The 25759-nt window shown below is 44.8% G+C and overlaps 1 protein-coding gene and 1 long non-coding RNA gene across 5 annotated transcripts in view; one reads left to right on the top strand and one right to left on the bottom strand.

Moving 5' to 3' along the window:
• Window positions 1-25759, top strand: part of LOC132383149 (synaptotagmin-1-like) — a 136530-nt gene that overhangs the window by 51047 nt on the left and 59724 nt on the right. For 2 of the 4 annotated variants that reach the window (XM_059954000.1, XM_059954002.1), the window contains exon 1: window positions 462-648. The exons of the other annotated variants lie outside the window; for them this stretch is intronic. The gene's annotated coding sequence lies outside the window, so the exon portion shown is untranslated. Of the gene's footprint in view, window positions 1-461; window positions 649-25759 lie in introns of those variants that run through there. 4 annotated transcript variants of the gene reach the window in all.
• LOC132383151 (uncharacterized) overlaps window positions 10732-25759 on the bottom strand; it is a 43317-nt gene continuing 28289 nt past the window's right edge. The window contains exons 2-3 of the long non-coding RNA XR_009508556.1: window positions 16986-17086; window positions 10732-13163 (exon numbers count right to left, since the gene is read on the bottom strand). This is a non-coding gene — a long non-coding RNA (uncharacterized LOC132383151). The remainder of the gene's footprint in view (window positions 13164-16985; window positions 17087-25759) is intronic.

Raw genomic sequence — 25759 nt, 5'->3', positions numbered from 1 at the left:
CCATGCTAGCAGTCAGATTACTCCCATCATTTTCAGTGGTAGTCTATTACCTCTCTGTTGCCGATCAACCAGCCCCACCTCCCCGCGGTCTGGTCAGTCACCTACAGTCGGGATAATTTACAGAGTGCCAAGTAATCTACAAACTGAGCATGCTTTTGGGATGTGGGTGGAAACCCATGCAGTCACAGGGAGAACGTGCAAACTCCACATGAACAGCCCTAGAGGTCAGTATCGAACTGGTGTCTCTGCCATTGTGTCACACCCTGAGATCTTCCCTACATCTGTCCACTGCCCCCGTTGCATTTAAGTGGCTTCTAAAAACCTAACTCATTGACAATGTTCTTGTAATATTCTTATCATGCTGATGATGCACATCTAGCACGAAGACGCCCAGTGTTTCCAGGAAGCTGTAACCAGGAAGTGTCTGGCTCAAGCTAATCTGTGCAATAATTGAAGGAATAAGTAGCCTGTGTGAGCACAGACCTTCCCGTCTTCTTGCTCTTTCCTGCTTATTACTGCCATCCTGAGTCACACTGCAATGTTACGGGCAAGTCACAGTACCCAAGGTGCGGATCAGTAACAAGTGCACCTCACTAAATGGCCTTCCAACTGTCGCTGGGATGACCGTAAGCAATGGCCCGCGTGTTGGTGAGTGCAGTTCTGATTACCCACAGACCTAGAGTCTGTCAGCATTTTGACATTGCTTTGTATGTTCTAACAAATTCACTGCCGTCTTCAATTATTTCAAATCGACACCTGAGGTTTAACGAGAAAAAGATTAGCTTTATTTGGCATGGAGGTGAAAGGATCGAAATATACAGTGAAACGCTTTGTTTGCGTCAACAGCCTACACAGTCCAAGGATGAGCTGGCGGCAGCCCACAAGTTTCGCCCCACTTCTGGCGCCAACGTTAGCATGCCCAAAACTTACTAACCCCAACTGTATGACTTTGGATCATGGGCGGAGACTAGAGGACCCAGACAAAACCTACATGATCACAGAGAGGATGTTCAAGCTCCTTACAGACAGTGGCAGGAATTGAACCCCAGCCTTTCAGCTGGTGCTGTGAAATGTTAGGCTAACCACTATGCTAACTTGCTGGTTTTAACGTGTGTGAACCTTTAACTCAGAGAACTTATTGAGTGACTGAACGGGGTGCAAGAACAGCCCCAGCTTTCTCTGGAGCATCAGAGGCTGAGGGGAAACCTCGCAGAAGTTTATGATGCTATGAGAGGCAGTGATAGGTTAGACAGTCAGAATCTTTTTCTCAGGATAAGAATGTCAAATACCACAGGGCATAGCTTTAAGATGAGAAGGGAAAAGTTTAAATGAAATTGCAGGGTTTTTTTTTAAACAGGGAGTAGTGGGTTCCTGGAATGCATTGCCAAGGGACTGGTGGAAGTAGATACAACAGCAATGTTTAAGAAACCTAAAAGCACACGTTCAACGATTCAGGAGCAGCTTCCCCCACCTCTGCCATCCAATTTCTAAATGGATATTGAACCCATAAACACTTCCTCACTACTTTTTTATTTCAATTTTTGCACTACTTATTTAACTATTTAATATATTCAGTATATACTTACTGTGATTCACATATCATGCATTCCATTGTACTGCTGCTGCATAGACAACAAATTTCAAGATGTATGCTGGTCATATTAAACCTGATTCTGAATCTGAAGTACATGATGAGACAGGGGTATGGATCATGGGCAGGCAGGTGGGATTAGTTTACATTAGCATCTTGGTCAGCACAGACTTGGTGGGCCTAAGGCCCTGTTCTTGTGTTGTACGATTCTACTATCTCTGTGACTGAGGTGGGGCCAGAATGATTCTGGTAACACCTCCAAGGGCAGTGTGAGATTGCCTCACTGCAGATTAAACCCACAGCGCTGGCAGTGCTCAAACTAACCTGACACTCTCGCCGGCTGGTCAGTGAATCAGAGGGAACCAGCCCGCTGGTAACATGAAAGCACGAAAGATTCTGCAGATGCTGGACATTTTGAACAACACATACAAAGTGCTGGAGGAACTCAGCAGGACAGGCAGCATCTATGAAGGGGAATATGCAGTCAATGTTTCAGATCAAGAACCTTTATCAGAAGGGTCTCAGAATGAAACTTCTCTAACAAAGGGCTGCCAGTCCTGCCCCTCCCTGCAGCATGTTCCTGTAAGAGCTATAATATCCCAGTCCAATTAACCCAACTGTGTCCTGAGTTCAATCTGCTTACTTGTCAGGCTTCCTTTTTTTTAGAATAAATAGTTCAGTTTATCAGTTGTGTAGCGGGGTGAAGATACATCTCTACCAAAGGAGATGTAAAAGTGCTCCTTCCCTGTGTTAGTCTGCAGGTCACCCTTGGTGAAAGTGTAGCACCTGCTTAGTACCCTCACCCCCCCCCCCCCACCCCCCGCCTCCGATCAGGGTCACTGAAGCCATGGGAACAGGTGGCGGATGGTCATATGAGCAGCTGGTGCATATCAAATGTACTAGTTATGCAACCTATGATGCCAGGCAGAGTACTGATAATAGCTGGTGTCACCCATCTTGTAAAGACACTGCCTAGAAGAAGGCAGTAGAAAAACACTTCTACAGAATTTGTAAAGAACAATCATGACCGTGGATAGAGAAAATAATTTGAAAAGCTTCAGATTAAAGACAGAAGGAAAACCATGATCGCCCACATCATATGACAGAGCACATAATGATGATGGTCCTACAATCTCCCTAGTTATCCTTTTGCTCTTGATGTATGTATAGAATTCCTTGGGATTCTCCTTAATCCTACTTCCCAAGGACTTTCTGTGTCCTCTCCTCTCTTTCCTAATTCCCTTCTTGAGTTCTTTTCTGGCTTCTTTATAATCCTCAAGGGTTCTGTTAGATTTTAGCTTCCAAAGCTTTACATACTTCTCCTTTTTACTTCTTGACTAAATTCATCACCTCTCTCAACATCCAAGGTTCTCTTATCTCGCCATCCTTGTCCTTCCTTCTGACCGGAACATTCCTGTCCTGCGCTCTGCAATTGGTCTTTAAACTCCTTCCACATGTCAAATGTGGATTTCCCAAAAATAGTTCTTCCCAATTAACTCTCCCTTGTTACCATAGAACCATAGAACATTACAACACGGAAACAGGCCTTTTGGCCCTTCTTGGATGTGCTGAACCATTTTTCTGCCTAGTCCCACTGACCTGTACCTGGACCATATCCCTCCATACACCTCTCATCAATGTACCTGTCCAAGTTTTTCTTAAATGTTAAAAGTGAGCCCGCATTTACCACTTCATCTGGCAGTTCATTCCACACTCCCACCACTCTTTGTGTGAAGAAGCCCCCCCCTAATGTTCCCTTTAAACAACCCATGTCCTCTGTTTTTTTTTCTCTAGCCTCAATGGAAAAAGCCTGCTTGCATTCACTCTATCTATACCCATCATAATTTTATATACCTCTATCAAATCTCCCCTCATTCTTCTACGCTCCAGGGAATAAAGTCCTAACCTATTCAACCTTTCTCTGTAACTCAGTTTCTCAAGTCCTGGCAACATCCTTGGGAACCTTCTCTGCATTCTTTCAACCTTATTAATATCCTTCCTGTAATTCGGTGACCTGCTTAATGTTATCGTAATTTGCCCTGCTCCAATTTAATACTCTCCCACAAAGTCCATACTTATCCTTATCTCTAGCTATCTTAAAACTTAAGGAGTTGTGGTCACTGTTCCCTACAGAAAGGTCAGTCACCCAATACCAGGTGAATTTAAGAATCCCTCCTGGATGTACCTCACAAATTCTGCCCCATCTAAACCTTTTGCACTCAGAGGGTCCCAGTTTATATTTAGGAAGGTGATCTCCCCATTACAACAACCCTATTGTTGTTACATCTTTCCTAATCTATCCCTCAATGTCTGGCTGGCTACTGCGGGGGGTGGGGGGGGGGGGGGTCTGTAGTACAATCCTATCAGAGAGATGGTACCCTTCCTATTTTTCAGTTCTGCTTATATGGATTTAGTGGACGAGCCTGTTATATCACAGACTAAACGTGCCCAGTCTTCATCCCTGATGAAGATAACAGAGTTTGTCATCGAAACGTCAGTTAAAATCAATACCTGTACCTGGCTGAAAGCCCGAGAAGAGTTTATTCAAGCCTCTTATGCTTTGTAACTCGAAAGTACACCGTGAAACTGATTAAAAGAAAAACACAGAGCCGGGAGGGGCATGTCTACCACATTCTTTTTTACTTCAGTGGGGCATACACTTCTGACACTCACATACTCTTAAATAAAACCCATAATGAATTATGTAAGCAACAAAGAATGCATAATCGAACAATGCATTTGCAATATATTACAGGAAGTGATTCTGACAGCTCTAGTTAGGCTGCAACCTGTCCCTCTTCTACAGGATGGCTCTGCCACGGAAACAGCTCCATTTATCCAAGAACCTGAAACCTCGCCCCTGCACCAGTTACTCAGCCACTCATTCATCTGTACTATCATCCTATTCCTGCCCTGACTAGCACACGGCACTGGGAGTAGTCCAGAGATTACTACCTTGGAGGTCATGCTCCCTATACTCACTGCATAGGACCTCCTTCCTCTTTCTACCTATATCATTGGTGCCAATGTGAACCACAACCTCTGGCTGCTCACCATCCCTCTTGAGAATATCCAGCAGCCACTCCGAGACATCCTGGACCCTAGCATCTGGGAGGCAATGCAACATCCTGGTGTCTTTTTCATGGCCACAGAATCACCTGTCCGTCTCCCATCACTTCTGCTCTGCCTGACTTGCCTCAGAACTGCCCACAGTGTCACTGGCCTGGCTGCTGCTGCTGTGCCCCGATAGGTCATCCTACACCCAAGCATCCCCCTCCCCAGCCCAGCAGTATACTTGTTGCTCAGGAGAATGGCCACACAGGATCCCTACACTGACTGCTTACTCCCAATGGAAGCAGGCTTTCTCCACTGAGGTTGGGTGGGACTACAACCAACTGAGGTTGGGTGGGACTACAACCAAAGATCATGGGTTAAGGGTGAAAGTTGAAAAGTGTAAGGGTAACATGAGGGGAAAATTCTTCACCTACGGTGTCATGACATTGTGAAATGACCTGCCAGCACAAGTGGTGCATGTTAGCTCAATTTCAATGTTTGTGAGAAGTTAGGACAGGTACGTGGATGTTAGAGGTATGGAAGGCTATGAAAGCAGGCAGATTAAATGGATCAGCATTGACTAGATGGACTGAAGGGCCCATTTCTGTGCTATACTTTTCTATGACTCCATTTAATTCTCCATCTGAAGCCTGAACTCTGGATGTGACCTCCTCAGTAAAAATATTATGTATGAGGTTTTCAGTCTCCTGAGTAGTCCTGAGTGTATCCCGTTCCAGCTCCCGTTTCTCAACCTTGTCAGTCAGGAGCTGAAGTTGGATGCATTTCCTGCAGATGTAGTCATCAGGGAGACCACTGGGTACCCTGCAACCTCACATCCTACAGGAGCATCATGCCACTGCCATAACCACCAGCCTGCCTACACTTGTTATACTTTAGGCTCTAACTTCTTAAGCTTTAATTCTATAGTCAACTAAATGATTCCAAAAGACCCAGCACCCTTAGCCTGTTCTTGATGAAGCCTGTTGAACCCAAGCCCCCCACTTTAACTATGGCCCACTCAAACAGTGGCCGCTCCCACAATGGCCGCTCCACTTGTACCTATCTTCTTTTTATTGGCCCTTGCTAAGTTACTAATAACCCAAGCCACCTCCTGCTCTGCAGACAAGTCCTGGCAGGATTTAAGATTGCTTAATGTCATTTCCAGTACACAGAAAACAAAATCATTGTTACTCCAGATCTGATGCAGCACAAAAAAATGCATTAAGGTAAAGAACACAATAATAAAAACACAATAAATATAAATACATAAGATAGTTTATATATACAGATTGATTGTATGTCCATAAAGTGATGCTAGGTAGAGGAGTGTCTGTAAGCAAGGCAGCTCTGACAGAAAAAGATAAAGTAGTGGTGGTGGGAGGCTGAGGTGGTGTGGGTTAGAGGTGTTGATCAGTCTTATATGGGTTGGGAAAAGTAACTGTTGAGTCCGATGGTCCTGGTATGGATGGTATGTAGCTTCCTTCTTGATGGGAGTGGGACAGACAGTCCATGAGCAGGGTGGGTGGGATTCTTCATGATATTGGTGGCCTTTTTTTTGCTCCTTTCTGTATATACAATATGTCTTGATGGTGGGTAGGCTGATTGGGCAGACTTGACTACCCATTGTACAGCCTTCCTGTCTGCAGCAGTGCAGTTTCTGCACCAAGCAGTCATACAGAATGTTAGGATGCGCTCTGCTGCACGTCTATAGAATGACGTGAGTGTAGTTGTGCATAGTCCAACCTCTCTTCAGCATCCTCAGAAAGCAGAGGCACTGGTGAGCTTTCCTGACTGTGTAGGATGTATTCCGGGACCATGAGAGGTTGTGTGTGATGTGCACTCCCAGGAGTTTGGAACTACTCGCAGTTTCCAAGGTAAACAGGGGTGTGAGTGGCGCAAGCTCTCCTGATGCTGGTAACCATCTCCTTTGTCTTATTGACATTAAGGAAGAAGTTATTTGCCTGGAACCAGGCCTCTTGCTCTTCCACCTCTTCTCAGTAGGCCATCTTGTCACTGTTGGTAATGAGCCCCACCACTGTCATGTCATCAGCAAACTTGACAATGTGATTACGGGGATGTTTGGCCATGCAGTCCAGTGTGAGAAGAGTGTACAACAAAGGGCTCAGCACACAGTCCTGGGGTCACCCATGTTGAGCATTTTGGTGAATGTCCAGTGCGACAGCAATGAAGTTTTTGGTGTTCACCATTACCAGCTGTTCAAAGCACTTCAGGCTGACTGGTGTCAGTGCCACCGGGTGCTGGTCACTTAGTTCTGAAGGTGCAGACTTCTTTGGTACCGGGATGCTGGTGGTTGATTTGAGTCATGTGGAGACAACAGTTTAAGATGTCCATGAAGACACCAGTCAGCTGCTGTGCATACTCTCTGAATAATCAACCTGGCCCAGTAGCCTTACAGGGGTTGACTTTTTGCAGAGTCCTCTCACTTCTGCTCCTGTTAGATAGTGGCTGTTCACCTAGGAGCAGGGTAGCTTTCACAGCCAGTGCTGTGTTGCATGCCTTGACGCGTACATGAAAGATACTTAGAGCATCAGGGAGAGGGGTGGGTGTCACTGATACAGTCGACAATGTTTCACTGTTTTTCTGTGTGTAGACAGTAATGCCCTTGATGCCCAGCCACGTACATCAGGGTTCATTATCAGACCAGGCGTTCCTGATTTTTTTGTGCATAGGCAGTCTTCTCCCTCTTGATCCCTAAGCTGAGGTTTCTCCTGGTTGCTCTGAGAGCTGTTTCGTTACTGGACTTGAAGGCAGCACCCCAGGCTTTCAGTAGGGAGCACACATCCATATTCAGCCAGGGCTTCTGGTTGGTCTGTGAGATGACCGTCCTTGAGGTATCAACATCATCTACACCATTCCCGATGTAGCCGGTGACAGATGAGGCATATTCTTCAAGGTCTGTGTCTTCTATGTTTGTGGTGGCCTCTTTGAACATCCGCCTGTTAGTCCATTCAAAACAGTCTTGAAGCATTAGGATTGAATCTCTAAACTATTTATAGCTGCATCCCAGAAACTGGTGATATCCTGAGATCTTTGCACGCTGCAGTCTCCAGAGTTTATAGAGAATGGAGCAAATAACAAAAAAACGTCTAGCGAGTGGCAGTTTTGTGGGTGAAAACAACTTTGTTAATGAGGGAAGTCAGAGGAGAATGGTTGGACTGGTTCAAGCTGATGGGAAGACAACAGTAACGCAGATTACCATGCCTTATGACAGCGGTGTGCAGAGGAGCATCTCTGAATTCACAGCATGTCGAACCTTGAAGTGGATGGGCTACAGTAGCAGGAAACCATGAACATACTCTCAGTGGCCACTTTATTAGGTACAGGAGCTACCTAATAAAGTGGCCACTGTGTGTAGGTAAGGATCGTTCACAGGGAAATAAGTGCTGACATTGAAGTCATTACAAAGGCAGTTCTCACCTCTCTGCCTCCCTCACAAAAATTATTATAAAAAGATCTCCCTTCCATTGACAGCTAAATATTTAATGCCAATTAAAAGTCAGATGTGCTTTTACAGTCCCTGCCAGGTAGCAATTCTCTGTCAATCCTTGCTCCTAACGAGACTTGTTAATTATCAGTAATTGCCCTCCTCATGTTCCTGTTCGAACTATCCGTTATGTTTTGAGTCTTTGTGACGTGGCAGATGTCTTGCTGCTCCGCTCTCCCACAGCGTGTCAGTGGAAATGCTAAGCCGTGGCAGGTTCTGGAATTTCACATCCTCACAATCTTGTTTCTCACTTAACAAAGTGCTGGAGGAACTCAGTAGGGCAGGTAGCATCAATGGAGGGAAATAAACCCTTGACGTTTTGGGCCGAGACCCTTCTGCAGAATCTCTTGTGTTCATTGTTTCTCACTCATTTCCTTTACTAGATAGTAAACATAAGACCAACTGATCCCTTGGGCTGGTCTGCCCTCTTGGCTGACCTTTTGATGCTGTCCTTGGTTTCAAGGATGACATGATCCCTCTCCTTTGGTGGGCTGAATGTAGCTGTGAGGTCAGTGAGAGACCTGCATCCTCGGACACCATCTGGGCCTCATCTGATTGATAGAATGAGTGGGACATAGTTAAGGAAATGATACGTTCACACAGCCTTCTCCATCTGGATCACTGCTTGCTTCTGATGTGGAGACTCGGTGTCCAGTACCCTCTCCAAATCTCTTTCTGCTCTTGAGTAGTGACAGTCAAGGGATTCCCATGATGAAAAAACAGTGGGTAAGTCCCTGCTGGGATTCTGTGTCCAGTTCTGGGCACCACACTTGAGGAATGATGTGAAGGCTTTGGAGATGGTGCAGAAGGGACAGAGCACTGGAGAAACGGGTTGTTCTTGGAATAGAGGAGTTTCTGAGGACATTTAGCAGAGGGTTTTAAAATCATTCAGGATGTAGAGAGAGTAGATAAAAAAGGAATAATTCCCACTGATGGAGGGTCAAGAATTAATGGGCTTGTAATTTTATTTTATTTATTTAGAGAAACGATGTGGCCCAAATAGTCTCACTGCCCAATAGCCCACCTATTTAACCCTACCCTCATCACAGGATAATTTTAAATGACCAATTACCCTACCACTTCTGGAATGTGGGAGGAAACAGGAAAACTCCTTACAGACATAGTCGGAATTAAACTCTGCACTCCAGTGCCCCAGGCTGTAACAGTATCACACTAACCGTTACACTACCATGGCCATGAAGATGGCTCGAGGTGACATCTTTACTCATAGTGAGTGGTTTGCACTTGTAGTGAAAGCAGATTCAACTGCAACTTTCAAAAGAGGGGGGAGGAGGGAGCGAGGGAGAGAGAGAGAGCGAGAAAACGAGAACATGAAACAGGTCCTTCAGCCCATCATTTCACTCCCATTTTTATATAAATCCTACACAAATCCATTTTATTCTCCCAATTTCCCATTAATTTGCCTGAGATTAAACTCACAGTGTTGGCAGTGCGAGCTGTGACTAGCTTAGGTGGGGCATCTCGTTAGCAGGGACAAGATGGGCCAAATGGCCTGTCCCCATGGTGTATTACTCTATGGCTATATGAAAAGTAGACATGTTAGGGAACTCAGCCCTGGTCTACTACAGGAAAGATGTTACAAGAATAATTGGATCGTGGACAATGTGGTATCGCTTCCCAGTAAGGCTTTCATGGAGTGTCCCATTCAGAATCAGGTTTAATATCTCCGGCATATGTCGTGGAATTTGTTGTTTTTGAGGCAGCAGTACATTGCAATATGTATTTGATAATAAAAACTGTGAATTACAGTAAGTGGCTGGCATCCGCCTTTCTAGTTGGACAGTGGGTGATGATCATCATCATCACAAGCCTGGGCAGAAGGTATGGAGACTCTGGGATGCCCAGTTGTCAAGATCCCCCTCTCGGCCTCACCGGTGTAGTCCAAAGGAAAGCTTATCGAGCAATACGTTTGGCATCAGCTTGGCTGCAGCAGCTGTCGGAAGGATGTTCAATGACATCCAGCTGCCTTAGGAGCTCCACTCCCGATATGCTGTCTGGGTTTACTCCCGTAGCCTTCGTCTCCCCTGAGGCTGCCCACAAGGCAGTGGGGCTATTTACGCATAGCTGGGGATCTGGTTCTTGAGCTCCAGGGCATGCCCACACGCTGGTGGGCCTGCGTGCTACATATGCAGGGGCCAGACCTCCTCCCCGTCCTCTGTAGTTCAGCTTGAGTCTGAGAGGAGTTCATTTTCCATGGAGGAGGCACTACACGAGGCTTGCTGTTGGAGAGGGTATGTACGGGCAGGGAGAGACTTACACATTCAGCTCTCCTTTTCACAAGACTGCTAGCCAGCAGTGGAAGCTGAAAGTGGGAGTGACAAGAACTACCCACTACACTACCACATTAGACACATCATAACCATTTTGACACACTTATAGCAATAAGTACACACACACTCACACATATATAGTAAATATGTAACACTTACCCAAAAGGCTGGTATATGTCTAGGGGAAAAGGAGATCCAGCCACTCACCAACCCCACCTCCCGTACATGCAGGTGCTGTGGGAATTAAGTTTATGCCGCGCGCACACACACCATATCAAACTCACACCAAATACCGTTATGGAATACACTTTAAAGATTTTACTAAAACTGAGAGTACTATGCAATACAATATATATGAAGGAAAAGAAAATAAAGGTGCCAGCTTATCAGAGTTCAGTCAGTTTAGTGCACATCATTGGAGCCCAACCATCGAACCATTCGACCCCTCGTCGCTTTCCTCCAACCTCCACGTCCTCGCACCTGGGACCACCCGGGTGGTTGACCGAGCAGTGCAGCGCACGTCCACCTTCCTCGGCGTCTCCTTCCCGCCTCCCCTGAAAAGACCACGAAACCCCCGCTCCCAGACCCACAAGACAAAATAACATTCCCCATTGGTCAACAAATGAATTCAATCCCATTATCAGCAAGTCTAAAGCTAAACAACTGCGAGAGAAAGCACTTATCATACAAAGTAGCATTCCTACTCTTAACAAAACAAAGAAGCCATTTTGATTAACATACACAGTACATTGTACAAATAGTTAAATTAAGTAAGTAGTGCAAAAAGAAAATTTCAAAAAAATGTAGTGATGTAGTGAGGTAGTGTTCGTAGGTTCAATGTCCAATTAGAAATCAGGTGGCAGACGGGAAGAAGCTGTTCCTGAATCTCTCAGTGTGTCATCAGGTTTCTGTACCTCCGTTCTGATGGTACCAATGAGAACAAGGCATGTCCTGGGTGATGGGGTCCTTTATGATGGATGCCGCCTTTTTGAGGCATTGCTCCTTGAAGATGTCCTGGATACGACATGGGAGGCTAGTGCCCCTGATGGAGCTGACTCACAACAATAATCTCTGCAGATTATTTTGACCCTGTGCAGTAGCCTACAGCCCCATTTCCAGACGGTGATGCAGCCAACCAGAATGCTCTCCACAGTGGAAAATCTGTAGAAATTTGTGAGTGACTTTGGTGACATACTGAAACACCTCAAGTTCCTAATGAAATACAGCCACTGTCATGCCTTCTTTGTAACTGGGCTCAGGATAGACCCTCAGACTTGAAATTGCTCACTCTTAGAAATTCTGATCCCTTTATCTGTTCCGTCATCTTACCCTTTCTGAAGTCCACAATCAGTTCTTTGATCTTACTGTGCAAAGTTTTTAACTGTGACACCACTCAACTAGCTGATATATCTCACTGTTGTACACCCTCTGGTCACCATCTGAAATCCTATAGCTATAGTTGTGCTGTCAACAAATTTATAGATGGCATTTGAGCTGTGCCTAGCCATACAGTCTTGGGTGTAGAGAGAGTAGTGCAGTGGGCTAAGCACACATCCTTGAGGTTCGCCAGTGTGGTTAGTCAGCAAGGTGGAAATATTATTTCTGATCTGCGCAGATCGTGGTTTTCTGGTTAGGAAGCCGAGGATCCAGTTGGACAGGGAGGTACAGAGGTCCAGGTTTTGGAGTTTTTTGATCAGAACTGTAGGAATATTTGTGTTACACGCTGAGCTGTAATCAATAAACAGCAAGTATTATTATTGTCTAGGTGATCCAAGGCCACTTGAAGAGCCAATGAGATCACATTCTATTGTGGTGATAGGCAAATTGCAGTGGGTCCAGGTCCTTGCTGAGACAAGAATCAATACCAGCCATAACCAACTTTTCAAAGCACTTAATCACCGTAGATGTGAGTGCTACTAGACGATAGTGCCCAAGAAGAGCAGGGTCACAGATCTAGCCTACAGCAGACTAAGAACCTCCTGGTTCATCCACAGCTTTAGATTTGAGTATGCAGAATATATTCTCGTAGGCACACACTGATTTTAGTGAAGTCAGTAACAGCTGTGGAGTACTCATTGAGAGTCGAAGATGAATCCCTGAATACAGTCCGGTCCATCGATTCAAAGCAGTGCTGTAATGCTCTTGCGCCTCCCTTGTCCACACCTTCTTGGTCCTCACTATTGATGCAGCAGTCTTCAGACTGCTCATGGAGTAGAAGTACAGCCAGGTGATCAGGCCCTCCAATGTGTGGCCATGGAGCAGCATGGTAAGCACTTTTGCTGGTGGTGTAACAGTTGTCCAGTGTGTTGGTTCCTCTGGTTCCACAAGTGATTTGTGGTAATAATTATTTAGAGACTTTTTCCTGCTGGCCTGGTTAAGTCCCCCAGAATGATGAAAGCATCAGGGTACGATGTTTCACGACTGTTTATTACGTTGCTTGGTTTGTCTAAAGCCTGATTGACACTAGCCTGAGGTGCGATATACACCGCTACCAATCTGACCGCTGAAATCTCCCATGGCAAATAAAATGTCCAGCACTTAATCGCAAGCTGGTCCAGAGTGGGTGAGCAAGACCGGGACAGTACTGCAATATTTGTACACTGCAAGGAGTTGATCGTGAAGCATATTTCCCTTCTTCTGCCTTCTAAAGACTCTGCTGTCCTATCTTGGCAGTGAATTGTGAAGCCTTTCCCATCCAGAATGGTGGGGAATAACCAAGATTCTGTGAAATAAAAAATACAACAGCTTTTAATGTCCCTCTGCTATGCAATCTAGCTCTGAAATCTTTGGGCTTATTTACCAGAGATTGAACGTTTGCCAGCAAGACAGTCGGTACTGGGAGTCAAAAGCCATGCTTCCTTAGACAAACTTTTAAACCAGAGCGGCATTCTCTCTTCCGCTGTCTTAGGAACATAGAAACATAGAAATCTAAAGCTCATTACAGGCCCTTTGGCCCACAATGTTGTGCTGACCATGTAACCTACTCTAGAAACTGCCTAGAATTACCCTACTGCATAGCCCTCTATTTTTCTAAGCTCCATGTACCTATCTAAGAGTCTCTTAAAAGAGCCTATTGTACCCACCTCTATCACCTTCACAGGCAGTGCATTCCATGGAACCACTACTCTCTGTGTGAAAAACTTACCTCTGACATCCCCCTTGTACCTACTTCCAAGCCCCTTAAAACTGTGTCCTCTCGTGTTAGCCACTTCAGCCCTGGGAAAAAGCCTCTTGCTATCCACACGATCAATGCCTCTCATCATCTTATATACCTCTATGAGGTCACCCCTCATCCTTCATCACTCCAAGGAGAAAGGGGAACAGCTCCATCGCTTAAAGGGGAACTGCACCAGCCACTGGAGTCTGTGCAAGTCCCATCGACTTTCAGTCGCGATAGGTTTTTTAATTTCCTTAAAGCAATGTTCCTGATGCATCCGAACCACCTCATCAACTCCAGCACAATTCAAGTCTGCAAGTTCTTAACCATCGAGTTCTTCATGTTGTTCCATTCACTGGAAGCTGTTATTGTACTCTCGGAACAATCCATTTCCATAGCTGAAAATAAACGGTACTATGCTCAGCAATATGTAGGCCAGCAGATAATGGCTGCAAACTCAAATCTAATTACAGTCACACAGAGAGATGCCTAATAAGTTTAAATATCTAAGGAAATACCATGGACTCTTCAGTAACCAAGGCATAGAAAGCTACAGAGCAAATGGGAGTAAGTGTAGGTAAGAACTATGGTCTGCATGGATATTATACACTAGAGGACCTGCTTCTGTGACGAACAACTCTCTGAATCAATGAGGTTGCTGGAAGAAACTATAACCACGTTTACTGAGTGACTTTGGTACATCTGCAACATTCCTCCTTGCTTTCTTTCAGAGCAACGTTGACACAGTTCTCCAGGAGAGAAAAACGAAGTAGTATTGGTATTTGAAAATAGAAGAGGACAGCACAGTTACAGGCCATTTGGCCCGCAATGTTGTATATCGCACCATAAGAGGCTAAAAGGCAAATCAAAAACACCCAAACACTAATCCCTCCTACCTCACAATGTCCATATCCCTCCATCCTCCTTATATCCATGTGCCTATTCAAGCATTTCTTAAAATCCTCTAATGTATTTGTTTCTACCAGCATTCCAGGCATCCACCACTCTCTGAGTAAAAAAACTTACCCCTCACATCCTCTTTGAACCTACCCACCTCAACTTCAATGCATGTCCTCTGGTATCAGACATTTCAACCCCAAGAAACGACTTTCTCCATCCACTTACTCCATGCATGTCATAACCTTATAAGCCTCTATCATATCTCCCCTCACCCCCAGCACTCCAGACAAAATGCTCTGGAGTACTGGTTATTGTCACATACCGAGCTGCATTCCATGGCCACTTTACTAGTTACTTCCTGTGCCTAATAGAGTGGCCATTGAGTGTATGGTTTTGCTCTTCTGCTACTGTGGCCCAGCCACTTCAAGGTTCAACATCTGGCGATGTTAAAGATGCACTTCTCTACATCGTTGTTGTAACACGTGGCTATTTGAGTTATTGTAACATTTCTGTCAGCTTCAAACAATCAGGCTATTCTCCTCTAACTTCTCTCATTAACAAGGCAATTTTGCCCACAGAACTGCCACTTACTGCACGTTTTTTATTTTTGTTTTTCACACCATTCTCTGTACACTCTGGAGACTGTCGGGCATGCAAATCCCAGGAGATCAGCAGTTTCTGAGATACCCAAACCACCCCATCTGGCACCAACAATCATTCCACTGTCACAGTCACTTAGATCACATTTTTTTTTACTCATTCTGATATTTAGTCTGAACAACGACTGAACCTCTTGACCACATCAACATGCTTTTATGCATCGAGTTGCTGCTACATGATTGGCTGATTAGATATTTGCCTAAATAAGCAGGTATACAGGTGTACCTAATGAAGTGGCCACTGAGTGTACAGTGAATGGTGTTTGCAAGTCAACTAGACAGATCATACCATGAGTGCATTAAAAGCAAAACAAGATGCAAAATACTGTGTTACAGTTACAGTGCAGGCATACAGATGCTGTAAGTTGCAAAGGCCACAATGAGGTAGACTGGGAGATCAAGAGTTTGTCTTTTAGCATACAAGCGGTCAATTTAAGAGTCTGATAACTGTGGACAGAAGATGTCCTTAAGTCTGGACTTCTTGAGTCTATGCATCTTCTGTTTAATGGGACAGAGAAAAAGAGAGAATATCCAGGTTAGGATGGATGAGGCCTTGATTACATTGATAAAGGGTCTCGGCCTGAAACATCAACTGTTTATTCCTCTCCATACTGAGTTCCTCCAGCATTTTGTGCATGTTACTCTAATTACGCTGGCTGCTTTCCAGGGGCAGCAGGAAGTGTAGATGGAGTCCATGGAGGGGAGGACTGAGCTGTGTCCACAACTCTCTGCAAAGGGAGACACCTGATGGCAGATGCTGGAATCTGTCGACTCGTGTCTCTGTTGAGCAATAAACAATTTGCTGGGATCCCCACAAGAGACTGCTAACTGCTGAGTTCCTCCAGCAGACTGTTCATTGATCCTCTGTAGTTGCTTGTAGTCTTGGGCAGAGCAGTTGCAATACCTGGGGGAACTACCTAGGGTGCACCTGGATGACAGACTTGGTGGAGCACCAACAAGAGGTTGTGTACAAGAAGGGCAAGAGTCGGCTCTACTTTCTGAGGAGAATGAGGTCCTTTGGAGTATGCGGGCTTCTCCTTCACGTGTTCTACCAGTCTATTGTCGCTGGTACAATCTTCTATGCAGTGGTGTGCTGGGGCAATGGCATCAACATGACTGAAGCCAATAGGCTCAACAAACTGATTAGAAAGGCTGGCTCTGTTTTAAAAGTCAAACAGGACACACTGGAAGCTTTGGTAGAACTAAGGACCCTATAGAGAATCCTGGTAATTCTGGACAATCTTTCTCACCCTCTGCCTGCCACCTTGGCTGTAGCAGAGGAGCACTTTTAGTAATAGTCTAAAACAACTGCGCTGCTCCAAAGAGCGCTATATGAGGTCATTCTTACCCTCGGCCATTAGGCTCTATAATGAGTCAACCTATAGCCATGGAAATGATGACCCCCAACCCTCCTGTTAGACTGTTTGAAGTAACTTATATTCTTTCTTACTTCTCTTCATATTTGTATATCTGTGCACTTGCAATGCTACTGTGACACTGTAATTTCCTTTGGGATCAATAAAGTAATATTTTATCTATCTACCCAGCAATGGAGCATCTAGAAAGGGTGCTTTCTAGGCTCTGCATCTTGAAAATCGGCAGCAATCACTGAGGACATGTTGAGTTTCCTTAGTTTCCTGAGGAAGTACAGCCCTTGGTGTGCTTTCTTAGTCAGAGTGTCAACGTGGCTGAACCAGAACAAGATATTGATGATACCTACAGCTAGGAATTTGAAGCTCTCAACCAACTCCATCCCAACATCAATGATACCAACAGGGGTGTGTACTCTGCCCTCCTGCCACCCCACTTCTTGAAGTCAATAACTTACTCTTTTGTTTTGCTGATATTGAAGGAAAGGTTATAGTCACAGCACCATGTCACTGGGCTCTCCATCTTCTACCTGTACTCCAGGTGCTGCAGGTTGGAAACCTGAAATAAAATCACAACGTTAAAAAAAATACTCAGCAGGTCAGACAGCATCTGTGGACAGAGGAACATGGTTAACTGACAAATCAATAACCTTTCATTAGAGCAGAAGGAAAAAATTAATTGCTTTTAGATTCAGAGAAATTATCACTCTCCAAGAGAAGATCTGTGATGAGGTGGAAATAATAGTTCCTTAGAACAATAATTCAAAAATGGACTATATGGTGGGGTGGAAATACGTCTCTATCAAAGGAGGTGTAAGGTGCTCCTTCCCTGCAGATTACCCTTGGGCAAGGGTGTAGCACCAGCTTAGACCCTGATTAGGGTCTCGTGAAGTCATGGGAGCATGTGGTGGATGGCCGCATGAGCAGCTGGTGCACATCACAAGTCCTGGTTATGCGACCACTGACAGCAGGCAGAGAGTCTCTGAAGAGTATTGATAATGGCTGGGGTCACCTGTCTTGTAAAGACTCTGCCCAGAAGAAGGCAATGGAAAATCACTTTAGTAGAAAAATTTGCCAAGAATAATCATACGGCATGGCACCTAATGATGATGTCATATGACACGGCATGTAAAGAACAGATGGGCTAGATGGGCCGAAGTGCCTGTTTCTGCACTGCAATGTTCTATGACTCCATGACCAGAGAGATTAAACCACAGGGGAATTTGTGTAAAAGAGGAAGGAGGTGGTAATCATATCAAGGTGAGAACTTCTATAGTGTCAAGGAACAGTAAAATCATAGTGGATATCATGGTAGAGGTTGGTGAATCTCTGGAATTCGATCTTGACCTGAAACATCGACTGTTTATTCATTTCCCTAGATGTCACTTGACCTGCTGAGTTCCTCCAGCATGTTGTGTGTGTTGCTCTGGATTTCCAGCATCTCGAGTTCTGGAATTCTACACCCAGATGTTCGAGGAGGCTGGAGCACTGGGAGTATTTAACGCGGAAGTAGATAGATTTTTCAAAGGTTGTGGAGCTGCAGGCTCTGGAGAGTTGGCACAGAAGAGGAGGTGAGGCCTGGGGTGGCTCAGCTGTGAGACAGGTTTGCAGGAGCCAAGTGGGCTAGTGCCCTTGTGAACTCAGAGCTCCACCTGAAGCCTGCAGTGGATTCAGTAAGTACCTGGTACCTCTGTGAGTGAACAGTGAAATTTGTAGGTTCTCCCATTTTCTACTGGACCTTTAACATCATTGTCTACATAACTGATGTCAGGAGACCGCAAGCTAGAGCGGGGAGAGGCTCACATCTGAATCCCCCGTGGGCAATTCACCAGTGGTGACCCTTTCTCCCACAGAACTCACCCACTTGACCCACACCTTTCAGCTGACTTCTGATGAAAAGATCCATGTAAATGGGTGCAGATCTTAGATCTGTATAATTCTTCCTCAAGCAGCCTGGGACCGGAAAATGTCATATTTATCAGTGTGCTCTTTAATTTGTTGGTGTGTCTGAAGAAAAGTCATACAGTGATTTAGCAAAGCCAGGTTGCATTTCCTCAGTTTAATGCTGCCTGTCATCCTTTGTTAATCAGAGAGACAAGCATATCATGAGATTGTGCCTTTAGTTGTAATGAGACCTGAATGGATTCTGATTGATGGAGGAGTGAGAGTGAATCACCCCACACACTCATTGGCCTGCACTATTTTCCACTGAGGAGGATCTTGCTTTGACATTCTCATTCATGGTTTCAAAACACTCACTGCCTTACCTCCCTTTTCTCTCACAACAGTCCCAATCTTAAGACTTTCTCCAGCTCTGATCTCTTTAAAGGTTAAAGATCTTTCCTCTAGAAACAATCCCAATCCATCCCATTGCTAGCTCTGACCTCTTTAAAGATTAAGGCTTTTCCTCCAGAAACTCCAGTCCTTAGACCATCTCTAGATCTAAGCTTTCAGAGTCTCCAGTCTTCAGCTTTCCTTCTTAAGTCTCAGTTTACTCCTGAAATATCTCATCATGCTTACCTCTCCATGAAGCTATCTTTTTATATCTTACCTCTTTGCCAGAATTCTTTGATCACTTGTCTTAATATGGGTCAGTGTGGAATCGGTGATGAAGAATTTCAGTGATAGATTCTTGATTAGCAAGGGTGGCAAAGGTTACAAGGAGAGAGCAAGAGAAGAGCATTGAGAGGGAAACTAAATCAGGTGGAGCAGGCTCAATGGTCCCAATGGCCTAATTCTGCTCCTCTGTCTTATTGGAATTTGTGAAACGGAGACATCTCTTTCTCCCTTATTAGGGAGAGAGAGAGCCTGTGGTATGTCATACACGTAGTCTTTGGAGTACTGCAAGTCTGTGTCTTTGTTGTTGCTTTTGCCACACACGAGTGCTCGGTGGTGGGTATCGATGCTTTTTTTTGCCAGTAGGAGGAGGGGGATCGTTGCTTGCTGCCGCTTACACGCGGGAGGGAGGGGAGTTGGGGGGGCCTTTGGGGTTTTAACATTTAACTGCCATTCATTCTTTGGGGCACTCCTCAGTTTTTGTGGATGGTTGCGAAGAAAAAGCATTTCAAGATGTATATTGTATATATTTCTCTGACATTAAAACCTTTGAAACTTCTATGACAAAGCATCTCTGTGTATTTTACTCTTAAAACATCTTCCCAGCTCTCTCTCAAACCTAAAGAGTTAATAGGTTAAAGATCCATATCCCTGAGCTGCAAGGGACATTTCAATAATCGGTGGCAGGAGTTGAGTGGAGATGAAAATTATTTTTCATCCAGAGGTCAATGGGTATCAGGAAGCTACTGTCTACAAGGGTGCTGGAGGCAATGATCCCGTCCACCTTTCAAAGTTCAAAGTAAATTTACTATCAAAGTGTGTCTATGTTACCATATGCTACACTAATATTTTTTTGTGCAGGCATTTACAGGAAAATGTAGAAATACAACAGAACTTAATGAGAAACTGTACACAGACAAAGACTGACAAACAGCCAATGTGCAAAAGAAGACAGACTGTGCAAATAAAAAGATAATCCTGAGAAGATGAGTTGTAGAGTATTTGAAAGTGAGTCTGTAGGTGGTGGAATCAGTTCAGTGTTGAGATGAGTGAAGTTATCCACACTGCTTCAGCAGCCTGATGGTTGAAGGGTAAAAACTGTTCCTGAACTTGGTGGTGTGGGACCTAAGGCTCCTGTACCTCCTTCCCAATGTTAGCAGTGAGATAAGAGCATGGCCTTGAGGGTGGGGCCTCTTGATGATGGACGCTGCTTTCTTGTGGCAGCGTTCCTTGTAAATGTGCTCAATGATGGGGGGGGGGGGGGGCTGTGCCCACCACTTTCTGTGGCTTTTACTATTTCTGAGCACTGTTCCCTCCATACCAGCCAACGATGCAGCCAGTTAGGGTACGCTCCACTGTGCATCTATAGAAGTTTGTCAAAGTTATTGGCGTCATGCCGAATCAATGCAAACTCCTAAGCAGAAGCGCCGTTCTGCCATTTTTGTGAATGAATTTACATCCTGGTCCCAAGTCAAATCCTTAGGTATGTTAACACCAAGGAATTTCTCCACCTCTGTTCCCAAAATGAGGACTGGCTCATGGACCACTGACTCCTTCCTCCTGAAGCCAATAATCAGCTCTTTGGTTCTGAAGACATTAAGTGACAGGTGGTTATTGTGGTACCATTCAGCCAGATTTTCAATCTCCCTCCTATATGCCAATTTATCACCACCTTTGATTTGGCCAATGACTCAGCAAACTTAACGATGCCACTGGAGCCGCAGTTAACCTCGCAGTCATGTATAAAGTAAGTAGAGCAGGGGGCTTAGCACACACCCTTGTACTGCATCCTGTGCTGATAGTGAGTGTGGAGATGTTGTTGCCACATGATTTTATAACGTTAAACACAGAACAGTAGTGCCCAGCAACAGGCCTCTCAGATCACAGGAATAGGTTCTTCAGATCACCATGTCTGTGCTGAACATGTTGCCAATTTAAACCAATCTCATCTGACTTTCCATGACCTGTATACCTTCTTGGCCAGTCAGAATATTGAGTACAACAGTAAAGGCATCATGTTTCAGACGTACAAACATTGGCGAGGTCACATTTGGAGTTGAGCATGCGTTCTGGTCAACCTGTTATAGCACGGATGTCACTAAACTGGAGAGGGTCCAGAAAAGATTTAAGATTTACAAAGCTGATACTGGGGGTGGTATTATGTTCTGAGAAGAGCTGTTCAGACTGGGACTGCTTTCCCTCAAGTGAAGGAGACTAAAGGGGTGACCTTACAAAGGTTCATAAAAATCATGAAGGGGCATACACAAGGTGAATGGTCACCATGTTAGGGAAGTTGAAAACCACAGGTTCAAACTGAGGGAGGAAGGGTTTAAAAGGAACCGGGGGGGGCAGCTTTTTCACACAGAGAATGGAGAGGATATGGAACAGGGTTCCAGAGGAAAGGATTGAGGCAGATAGAGTAACAACAGCTGAAAAACTGTTTAATTTGGCATCATGGTCGGCATTAGTATTGTGGGCCGAATGGCCTTTTCTTGTGCAGTACTGTTCGATGGTCATTATTCCATGCAATCCTTTAAACATCTACAGCACAGTGAGCAGCTGGCCTTTTTTGTTTTGAAGGATCTGCACCATCTTCTTGTCTCCCTTCCCGCCTTACATCCTGCCTACCTGCTGTACCCCGAATCTATCACCAGGCTGCCTCCAGCTGAGTAAATGGAAACATGAAATGCTGAAAATGTTCAGTTGGCCGGACAGCATCTGTGTAGAGAATGTTGGAGTTAATGATTTTATACCCAGCTGAAAAAAGCTAGAACTCAGCAATGAGTAAAGTATCAGAGAAGGGAGAGGAGCGGAGGGAAAAGAGGAAGGTGTGTGACTGTTGAGGGTCAAGTGAGACTGAGTGGTTTGGGTGCTGCTGGCACTGGCGAGGGAGGTACATTCCTCACCACGAGTGTATCCGGAGGAGACAGAACCAGGAGAGGGACGAGAGTGGAAGGGGGAAGGAAACACTAGGCTGGGACCATGAGATTCAAACTACAATAAAAACCCAAAAATGTTGGAAACACTCAGCAGGTCAGGCAACATCTGTGGAGAGAGAAACACTGAGAGAATGGTGCAAGTTGATGTTTGCTCATCAGAACATCTAATTCAATATTCAATGTGGTTCCACTTCTCATCAGGAGCTTTATCAAGTGCTCTGTGATTCTCTGGATTGGTCAGACCCTTCCTAACCCTGTGGGAACTCTTTTAATTGATAGGTACTTACTCGGGTGTTACTGACCAGAACCCTTAGTTACAGGCTTGGCTAGCAGGATCAGATCCCATTTTCCCCTCTCCTGCCTAATTCTGCCCCAGGTTAACAAGTAAGTATTCTACAAGATGTCAGGATGTGGAACTTATTTTCCACAAAGGCCTAGTCTCATGATCAACTCTTCGATCACTAGATATTATTGAGGTTAGCTCAGTGCTTTACAGTACAGGTGACCCAGTTTCAATTCCCGCCGCTGCCCATAAGGAGCTTGTATCTTCTCCCCGTGACTGTGTGGGTTTTCTCCGGGTGCTCCAGTTCCCTCAAAGATGCACCGGTTGGTAGGTTATTTGGTCGTTGTAAATTGGGGTTAAATTGGAGAAGTGCTGGGCAGCATGGCTCAAAGGACCAGAGGGGCCTGTTCCATACTGAGTAAATAACACTGTGCCCTCTGACATCAGAAGGTGGCAAGTCTCACTGTGTAGTTAATTAGTTAACACATTTAACATTGTTTGAGTTGAACTATCCTAAGACTGTTTATCCTGTTGCTTCTAGTGACTTTGATCAACACCAACCACATTTTGTTTTATATTATAAATGAATTAATAACAGCTTCTTCCATCTGCTTGCGTGAGTGACTGTCACGGATTGATTGGAAAGGACAGGCAGGATCAAATCAGTGTAACAGATGGCTAGCGTCTACATCTGTGAACTGTCAGAGCCCCTTCTGTGCTCCTGTGAACTGTCTTGCTTAACTAACAAGCCTTATAAACTGATATTCAACCCACTGAATGGTCAGTCCTTTCCAGGGGCCCAGGGTTTACTCCAACTTCTCTTTCTTTCCAGTTCTGACGAAGGGTCTCAGCCCGAGAGGTCAACTGTTTACCCTTTTCCACATATGTTGCTGACCTGCTGAGCTCCTCCAGCATTTTGTGTGTTGCTTTGGATTTCCAGCATCTGCAGAGTTTCTGGTGTTTACTCTGGCTGACATAGGGAGGGTGAGTTGGCAGGGGCAGGCAGTTTTTAAACAAATCAAATAAACATTCTTGGGAGACGCTTAGTCAGTTCCTAGGTAAAGAATTTTCAGGGTGGTTTGAAAGAGACCTGTAAAAGCAGGGCACAGTGGACTTGATACAGTGGGCTTTACATCAGATAGATGTTCCAAATTGCAGGAAATTCACCTTTGTCCTCATTTATCTCAATAAAGTTCAGCAAATGTCAATATCTAAATGTCAACATTAATTGCGACTGGGGATGAGTCTCAGTGACTTATGTGAGTGAAGGAAGGTACGAAGGGGAGGGATGTCAGAGTCAAGGTTTTTAAACAGAGTGGTCGGTGCATTGAACACCCTGCCAGGGTGTAATAGAGGCAGATATACAGTATGAGAGACATTTAAGAGACTTCTACATTGGCAGATGGATGAAAGATAAATGGAGGGCTATGTGTGAGGGAAGTATTAGATTGATCTTAGAGTAGATTAAAGGGTCAGCACAACATCATGGGCTGAAAGGCCACACTGTGCTATATTGTATGTTCTATGAAAGATCCTGAGAGGTGACAAGATTTTGATAGTAAGGTCAAAGGAGCATTTTAGAGAAAGGTAAGAGCCAAAGTGCTGTCCTGTTCTATATTCTATGTCGAGACCAATGTGGGACCACAGCTGCTCCAGATATGGTTCCTATACAGGTGGGCAGTTCAAGTCAAGTCCAAGTTCAAGTTTAATTATCATAACACACATCCACACACAGCCACTCACTGTTATTTGAATGTGATCAGACCCCACCACATTTATTAATTGTCAGGAGGCAAATTTCAACCAATCCTCAGATAACGATGTTGCTCCTGAGTCTGGGGGACAGATTCAGTTGTTTAGCATGGATGTGTAGACCAAGGCATTTGGTAGAGAGAGGCACTGGACAAGACAGTGGGTGGAACACCTGTTAAGTAGCAGCAAAGGTTTGAAGGGCTGAATGGCTGACTCCTGCTTCAAATTCCATTGACTCTACAAGCTGGACAATGCTTCCCTTTCCATCTATTGAACCTTTCACCTTGTTCCGTACTCTGAGATATGCTGTTATCCATGAGATGTTAAAATCCACTCCAACCTCAAATGAATGTTGAAACACAAGAGATCTTGCAGATGCTGGAAATCCAGAGCAACACACACAAAATGCTGGAGGAACTCAGCAGGTCAGGCAGCAGCTACAGAGAGGAACAAACAGTCGACATTTCAGGCAGGGACCCTTGAAGAGAAGGTTCTCAGCCCGAAACATCGACTGCTCGTTCCTCTCCACAGATGCTGTCTGACCTGCTGAGTTCCTCCAGCATTTTGTGTGTGTTGCCCCAGATGGATGAGTTACTGTTCACATCCCTGTGTGATCAGCACAAGAACGTGGTTTGACAGGATACAGACGTACTCGGGCTGACCAGAAAGGAATATTGTTGTAACCGTTTCCTCAGAGAACAGTAAACTGTTGCTTCAAGTGAGGTTTCTCTTTCAGGATTTCCAAGACATTTGCCAATCTGACATTGTTGTGATTCATGTCCTGTCTAGTTCTTAGCACACTGTACACAGACAGTACTGTGCAGTCCAGTGTAGGTCTGTAGTCTAGTGTAGCTTTCTCTGTGTTGTGTTTTTTTTATTACATAGTTTGGTCTAATTTTTTTTGTACTGTGCCATGGTCCTGAAAAACGTTGTCTCATTTTTACTATGCACTATACCAGCAGTTATGGTCAAAATGACAACAAAAGTTGACTTGACTTGACTTGAAAAGTCTTAGGCACATATATATAGCCAGAGTGCTTAAGACTTTTGCACAGTACTGTAGTAATTTTATGTTCTGCATTGTACTGCCGCCACAAAAAAAAACAAATTTCATGACATATGAGTGATGATAAACTTGATTCTGATAAGGGTCTCTGAGAGTGGGAAAGGAGCAGGGAGAGATGAATCATGCTTGGGAAAGGAGGAAGGGAGAGGGAAGGGTGTGTGAAGCACCAGAGAGACATTCTGTAATGATCAAGAATCGAATGACCTTGCCTGGTGTTTCAAGGCTGGGTGTGTCTGCACCCTCACCACCCACCGCCATTGGCACTCCTTCTCTCCTAGCTGTCCCACAGCACCCCACCCCTCGCTATTCCCAACATCCTTTGTTCCCAATAGCTTTACAAACTTGCTCTCTGCTCCATGTTGACAAATACAGTACTGTGCAAAAGTCTTAGGCATCCTAGCTATATATTGTATATGTGCCTAAGACTTCTGCACAGTATGGTATATTTATGGCTTATTAAAGAGCACAGAGCCATTTATTCTCTCCAGCAAGGCACCTTCACACCAGGTGTGCATATCCAGATTTATTAGCTTTGTTGATTATAAGATTCCTCATACAGAGGTATTGGGAATAGTCGTGGATTACAAGTCTTGCTAGAATCCCACAGATCTTCCAGGGGCTTAGAAGCTTTATAGG

Source organism: Hypanus sabinus, chromosome 29, assembly GCF_030144855.1.
Source record: "Hypanus sabinus isolate sHypSab1 chromosome 29, sHypSab1.hap1, whole genome shotgun sequence".
Taxonomy (NCBI): domain Eukaryota; kingdom Metazoa; phylum Chordata; class Chondrichthyes; order Myliobatiformes; family Dasyatidae; genus Hypanus; species Hypanus sabinus.
This window is presented reverse-complemented; position numbering and strand designations above follow the sequence as displayed.